The 7357-nt window shown below is 34.7% G+C and overlaps 1 protein-coding gene across 2 annotated transcripts in view; it reads right to left on the bottom strand.

Moving 5' to 3' along the window:
• Positions 1-7357, bottom strand: part of cux2b (cut-like homeobox 2b) — a 339662-nt gene that overhangs the window by 267703 nt on the left and 64602 nt on the right. Inside the window, exon 1 of one of the 2 annotated variants that reach the window (XM_073910044.1) lies at positions 2232-2648. The exons of the other annotated variant lie outside the window; for it this stretch is intronic. The gene's annotated coding sequence lies outside the window, so the exon portion shown is untranslated. Of the gene's footprint in view, positions 1-2231; positions 2649-7357 lie in introns of those variants that run through there. 2 annotated transcript variants of the gene reach the window in all.

The raw sequence follows: 7357 nt of genomic DNA on the forward strand, positions 1-7357 counted from the left end.
AATCAGTTACTAGAAGTTATTAGTTCTGACTTCAACATTACACACACAAAATCTCTCTATGTTCTGGCAAAAGTCCAAAATAAAATTGGAAAAGTTTAAAGAATTTTCAGAATAGTTCATTTAAACTAAATAGATTACTCAGAATTTACAAAATTGCTTAAATAAATAACTCTCACTGAAATCTTACTCAAAAGTCAATTAAATGTAACCTTCCTTGCTGATTTGGGCTAGCAATAGCATGCAACAAAATCAAGGTTTGAAGGGTGGGGGGAAACCGATAAGTCCTTCAAAATGTTGCTCAGCGGCTTCTTGTTTTATCAGGAAATGTCAAGATGTTAGCATTGCTCAGTTGGCCCCTGCTGGTAAATGTCTTTACTACAGCAACTGGATGCAAAACAACACCTTTCAGTGCAATACAAAAGGGTCATGTCTGCAGGGAATGTGAACAAAACATAATAACTCTGATCTAAACACCCGTTTAAACAGCTTCATTTAATGAATCTGTCAGAGACATGTCAAGGTAAAAATCAGAGCGGTAACAGAAATAAAATCTAGATATTAACAAAAAACTGAGATTCCTATTATTTTATACACATTATTTATACACAGTGGCTAGACATACATCAAGTAAATACAAAACTTGTATATTGGATGCGATTAAGCAGCATTAATCATCATTTTACAGCATTAATAAATAAATAAATAAATAAATAAATAAATATAATTTGAAAACATTAAAAAATTGCATATTTTCATATTTTAAAATTTAAAATAAATTAAACAACTTATGATGTAACAACGTGGGTAGATAAAATACATGTTTAAATTTTAATAAGATACATTTTTAATTTTTTAATAAATAAATAAATAAATAATAATAAACTAATAATATTAATTTAATACTAACACTAATAATAATAATAACAATAATATAAATAGTGATAATAATAATAATAATGTTACAGTAAAATAATAGTATTTATAATACTATTATTAATACTTTTAATTATTATTATCATCATTATTAATAATTATAATATTTAAACTTTTTTAAATAAAAGTATCAATAACATTATTTTAAAAACTTTTAATTGATAATAAAAATAAGAAGAAGATAATAATAATAATAGTAATATAAAAATAATGCAACAGTAAAATAATAGTATTAATAGCAGCATTAATAATAATAATAATAATATAATAATAATAATAATAATAATAACAACAATGTTATTGTAAATATATAATAATATATATAAAATAATAGTAAATAGTAAATAATAGTTATAAATAATTGCAGTAAAATATAAGTATTATTATTAATATTATTAACACTTTAAATTAATAATAACAATTATAATGTTGTTGTAAAATAATAGTATTAATAATAGTATTATTCATAATTTTAATTAATAATAACAATAATAATAATACTAATATTGATAATAATAATAATAATAATAATAAAAATAATGTTACTTTAAAATAATATTAATAATAGTCATATTTGTATGCAATTGTTATATTTATTTATTTATTTACTTATTTAATAATATTAATAATAATAATAATAATAATAATAAATATAGAAATAATGATAATACTTATGTTGTTGTAAAATAAGAATAATAAAATAATAGTCACAGTAAAACAATAGTATTAATAATAGTATTATTAATACTCTTAATAATAATAATAATAATAATAAGAATAATAATACTGTTATTGAAAAAATAATAGTGCTAATAATCATTTTAATAAAGTATCTAATGCGCAATAATTTGTATAAAAAGGGCCTCATAATATCAACAACTTTATATGAAAAAAAAACCTCCATGAAAACCATAAAATACATGGTATCCCCACCCGATTCTATCACTGCACTTTGGCAGTATTTTTTGTTATCGAGGGAGTCCATTTTTTGAGCGATTATGATATTCCCCGGCTTAATTCCATTATAACTTCACTTAATCTAATCTGAGCGTGTGTGACAGAGAGCAAGCTTTCCAAATGACTCCCAGCAGCTCCAGCGAACATGAGAGTAATGCTAACACAAACACAAACAAATGATACCTTTGTACCCTGTGTCATTTGTACTCCATGCAGGAGGACTCACTAACACCAGCCACGTTTTTTTGCCCTCTCTCTCTCTCTCTCTCTCCCTCTCTCTGTCTGTTTGTGACCACTTCACCAGCAAAATGAAGAGGAAAGACAACAAATCACTCTCAAACCTGCTGCTGTTGTTCCACAAGCCATCAACGCTCCTCTCCCGCCCGGCCACGTCAATACTGAAGAGTGATGGCCGTTTGCTGTATGATTGCCTTTTTTTATTTTCTCTCCCTCGCTCACCTTTCTCTATTCTTCCTCCGAGCGCCTAATCAGTACAGCGAGGCCGAAACAAAAGAGGGATTGTCTCTTTAACTGAGAGCAGCACTGTATCACAGCTTTCTTCCCCATTTCCCCGCTTTATTAGCGGCGCGGCGGACCACTGTTTATACTAGTGGGTATTCCGTGTTTGCTGGAACAATTACAGTATGACAAATGGTCCATCAACGCCATCTATCAGAGGCCGCTTGACAGGAATCCTATACGCAGGGCGGCCATTCGTCCCCTGCCTGCCTTCTCCTGGGCACCATGCTTCAGTATCCATGACAACACGCAAGCCGCTTGCCGTGCGCGCCGCTCCTTGATGAGAGATGGCACCAGGGAGCGCCTCTGGAAATTAGCCTCTGACATCCCGCCCCCGAAACGCACGCTATGAAGCATCCCAACCCCCGAAGGCTTAGTGCACGCATAAATTGGTGCCGTGACCCGGATGGCTCTTCGCCATCCAAAATGCAAAAGTTAAAAATGTTTAAAAAGCAGTGCTGGTTTTAAAACAAATACTATTTTATCAAATGTTGTCCCTCTGTAACAAAACATTTATCAATTTTGTTTATAGTTCACCCCCCCCCCCCCCCCCCCCCCCCAAAAAAAGTCATCATTTACTCATACAAGAAAGCTGAACCATTGAAAAAATTACAAACTGCTTATGTACAATAAGCTTTATATACAAAACACCTCCGATAAGCACACTCTGAAGCATCCTAACCCCAAGATACTTTGTGTATGCAAAAATTGGTGCCATGACCAGGATGGCTCTGCGCCATCCAAAATACAAAGCTAAAAATGTTTAAAATGCAGTGCTGGTTTTAAAACAAAGTTAATGTTTTATCAAATGTTGTCCCTCTATAACATAACATTTATCAACTTTGTTTATAGTTCATCATGAAAATTCATCATTTACTCATACAAGAAAGGTGAACCATCAAAAAATGACAAACTACTAATATACAATAAGCTAAAACAACCACAATTCTTGAGTTTTTTTAGACAAATTATTGTTTAGTTTTCAACCCAGTATTAGAGATGACACCTGAGAGCGCCTCTGAAAATTAGCCTTTGACATCCCGCCTCCGAACGCAGGCTTTGAAGCATCCCATCCCCCAAAAGCTTTGTGCATGCAGAAATTGGTGCCATGACCCAGATGGCTTTGTCTCGCCCAAAATACAAAGTTAAAAATGTTGTCCGTCTATAACAAATCATTTATCAATTTTGTTTATTAAAAGAGATATTGTCTATTTGTCTATTTAAAGAGATTACCATAAATGAAAATCATTATTATGTACTCTTTATCTGTTTCAAATTGTTTGACTTTCTTCTGTTAAATACAAGGAAGCTGAACTTTTTGAAAATGGTGCCGTGACTGAAGCCAAACATACACACACACACCTAATATACACTTATATACATACTACTTTAAATTTCCTTCCCCGAAACACTCACACTCTGAAGCATACAAAGCCCCAAGAGCATAGTGCTTGCATTAATTGGTGCCGTGACCCGGATGGCTTTGCGCCACCCAAAATGAAAATGTAAAAATGTTTAAAAGGCATGCTACTTTAAAAAAAAATTTTTTTTGGAATACAAGTAAATGTTTTATGAAATGTTGCCCCTCTATAACAAATCATCCCTCAAAATATGTTTTTAAAAAGGGTTTTAAAGTTAAATGTGTTTAATTAAGTTAAAAATTCAATTAGTCTTTGACATGTGTCTCTCTGTAGAATTCCAACCCCCAAGAACATGTTCAACCTTTTTTTTTTTTAATGGTGCCATGACCCGGACAACTTCACCCCTCCCCCAGCCTGGAAAATAACTGAAGCCAAACACACACACACCTAATATACACTTATATACATACTACTTTAAATTTCCTTCCCCGAAACACTCACACTCTGAAGCATACAAAGCCCCAAGAGCATAGTGCTTGCATTAATTGGTGCCGTGACCCGGATGGCTTTGCGCCACCCAAAATGAAAATGTAAAAATGTTTAAAAGGCATGCTACTTTAAAAAAAAAATTTTTTTGGAATACAAGTAAATGTTTTATGAAATGTTGCCCCTCTATAACAAATCATCCCTCAAAATATGTTTTTAAAAAGGGTTTTAAAGTTAAATGTGTTTAATTAAGTTAAAAATTCAATTAGTCTTTGACATGTGTCTCTCTGTAGAATTCCAACCCCCAAGAACATGTTCAACCTTTTTTTTTTTTAATGGTGCCATGACCCGGACAACTTCACCCCTCCCCCAGCCTGGAAAATAACTGAAGCCAAACACACACACACCTAATATACACTTATATACATACTACTTTAAATTTTATTTCCCGAAACACACACTCTGAAGTATACAAAGCCCCAAGTGTATAGTGCTTGCATAAAATGGTGCCGTGACCCAGATGGCTTTGCGCCACCCAAAATGCAAATGTAAAAATATTTTAAAAAGTCATGCTACTTTTAAAACATTTTTTGGAATACAAGTAAATATTTTATAAAATGTTGCCCCTCTATAACAAATCATCCCTCAAAATATGTTTAAAAAGGGGATTTAAAGTTAAATGTGTTTAATTACATTCAAAACATTCAATATTTTCTCTGAAGTACCCCACTCTCCAAGAACATGGCGAACTTTAAAATGGTGCCGTGACCCGGACAACTTCACCCCTCCCCCAGCCTGGATAATAACTGAAGCCAAACACACACACACACACCTAGAGATCTCACCAGCGCTGCTTATCTAAGCAAACTGAAGCCAGCACAAGATGGCTGATCGCCACTCCTGATATCCCATTATCCTCAGCAAATGTAAATACAATCACCCTCGTCCTGCAAAGCGAGCGGCGGATCGCACTTCAGCCCCGGAAAACAAGATTGACATTTCATTGAGCGGCCTTTTGCGCTCTATATTAAACACAGGAAAGTATTTGCTTTGCAGCCAGGTTTGCAGTTGTTCATTATGCCTCACCTTTTGGCTTATTGATAGAGGGAACTCTGGGGTATTGGGAAGGAACTAAATTGCTCGGTGCGGAATAGATAATACGGGTTTAATAAAAGCGACGTTATATATGGGATTCGACCATCTCGCTAGACTGTGGGAAAGCTAAAATAAAAAGTGGGAGACGCAACAGAAGGATCGATATTCGGGAGGCAGACGGCAGGAGGCTGGAGCAGACGAGAGGGTCATAGACTGACCCCAGGGGTGACCTTTGTCTGCTCCCAAACAAATACTGTGGGAGACGGCTAAAAAGTATAATGTGGGTCACTGACATCTCACTTATTGTCTGTCATGAGCGATCGCACACAGGTCTTCTCGCAAGCTGCGTCTCGTGATAAGATGAATGAAGCAAATTGAGGCCGTTTTAAAAATTCAGTAGAGTCATATTTAAATGCACTAAAAAAAAATGATTCATTGGATTCACTACATTTAAGGTACAGTTGAAGTCAGAATGATTAACCCCCCTGAATTATTAGCCACACTGTTTATTTTCGCCCAATTTCTGTTAATCGGAGAGCCGATTTTTTCAGCACATTTCTAATCATAATAGTTTTAATAACTCATCTCTAATAACTGGTTTCTTTTATGTTTGCCATGATGACAGTAAATAATATCTGACTGGATATTTTTCAAGACACTTCTATACATCTTAAAGTCACATTTTAAGGCTAATCTAGGTTAATTAGGTTAACTAGGCAGGTTAGGGTAATTAGGCAAGCTAATCTATAACGACGGTTTGTTCTGTAGACAATCGAAAAAAGAAAAAATAAATAAATAAAAAAAATTATATATATATAGCTTAAAAGGGCTAATAATTTTGTTCTTCAAATGGTGTTTAAAAAATAAAAACTGCACTTAATTGTGCTCACAAACCATTCACATGGCCTCCATTTGCCAGGTGAGTGAAATTATACACTTATACCATCTGTATAAATGTATTGGTTTTATTTAAGATCATTTATCATTTATATTTTTCTTTAGAGCTGTAATGCACTACAGAATCTGACAGAGTGATTAGCAGTAGGCTCTAGAGCAGTCATTTGAAATGTTGTCATACAGTGTTATGCCTGGATTTCATCAATAGTCTTGCATTTACTAACACAGACTATAGCTGCGTCCCAAATCACACACTTATGCACTATTCTATGCCATTTTGTAGTATAAATAGTGTAAGTAGTGTGTTCACACTGAAAACTCTAACAATAATAAGTGCACTTTAATTACCCGGATGATGCACTCATTCAGCCGCTAAAATGAAGTGTGTAATGATGGACACTTCAAGCACTCAACGCCCACAGGTTTGCTTACGTAGTGGAAAGGGCGGAGCTATCAGACGCACATGTTGAATAACTTTATTTATTTTGGATGGTGAACGCTTATGGCTGCGTCCGAAACCGCATACTTCCATACTATATAGTACGCTAAAATCAGTATGCGACCAGAGTAGAATTCGAAAATCAGTAGGCGAGAAGTACCCGGATGACTTACTACTTCCGGCGAGATTCTGAAGTGTGCATCCCATGCACGCTGCGCTATCCCATAATGCCCCGTGAGAGAATTCATGAATGGAAGTGATCCGACGCAACTGACAAAGGTAGGTCACGTGACCATGACAAAATGGCGTATGTAGTACGTCCGAATTCCATTCATACTTTTCACATTCATACTGTATAGAACGTACTTGTCTAACGGCCGAGTAGTACGTTTAAATTCAAATGCAGTACCTACTGAGTAGTAGGCGGTTTCGGACGCAGCCAAATTCTCCTACGAGAGTGATTATAGCGCCTACCGATGGTGAATGCAGCAATACTCACGGCAGGTATTATTTGATAATTCGGTCGTTTATTTCACTGATTTGGCAACAGTCAAACGTCATCAGGGAAATGGTTTGAATTTCCGCTTAGTAAAAAACATTAGTGTGCCATTTGGGACGCCACTACACACATATACTATGCTGTTGATTGTGTAAGTGCATAAGTACATAG

Source organism: Danio rerio, chromosome 8, assembly GCF_049306965.1.
Source record: "Danio rerio strain Tuebingen ecotype United States chromosome 8, GRCz12tu, whole genome shotgun sequence".
Lineage (NCBI taxonomy): Eukaryota > Metazoa > Chordata > Actinopteri > Cypriniformes > Danionidae > Danio > Danio rerio.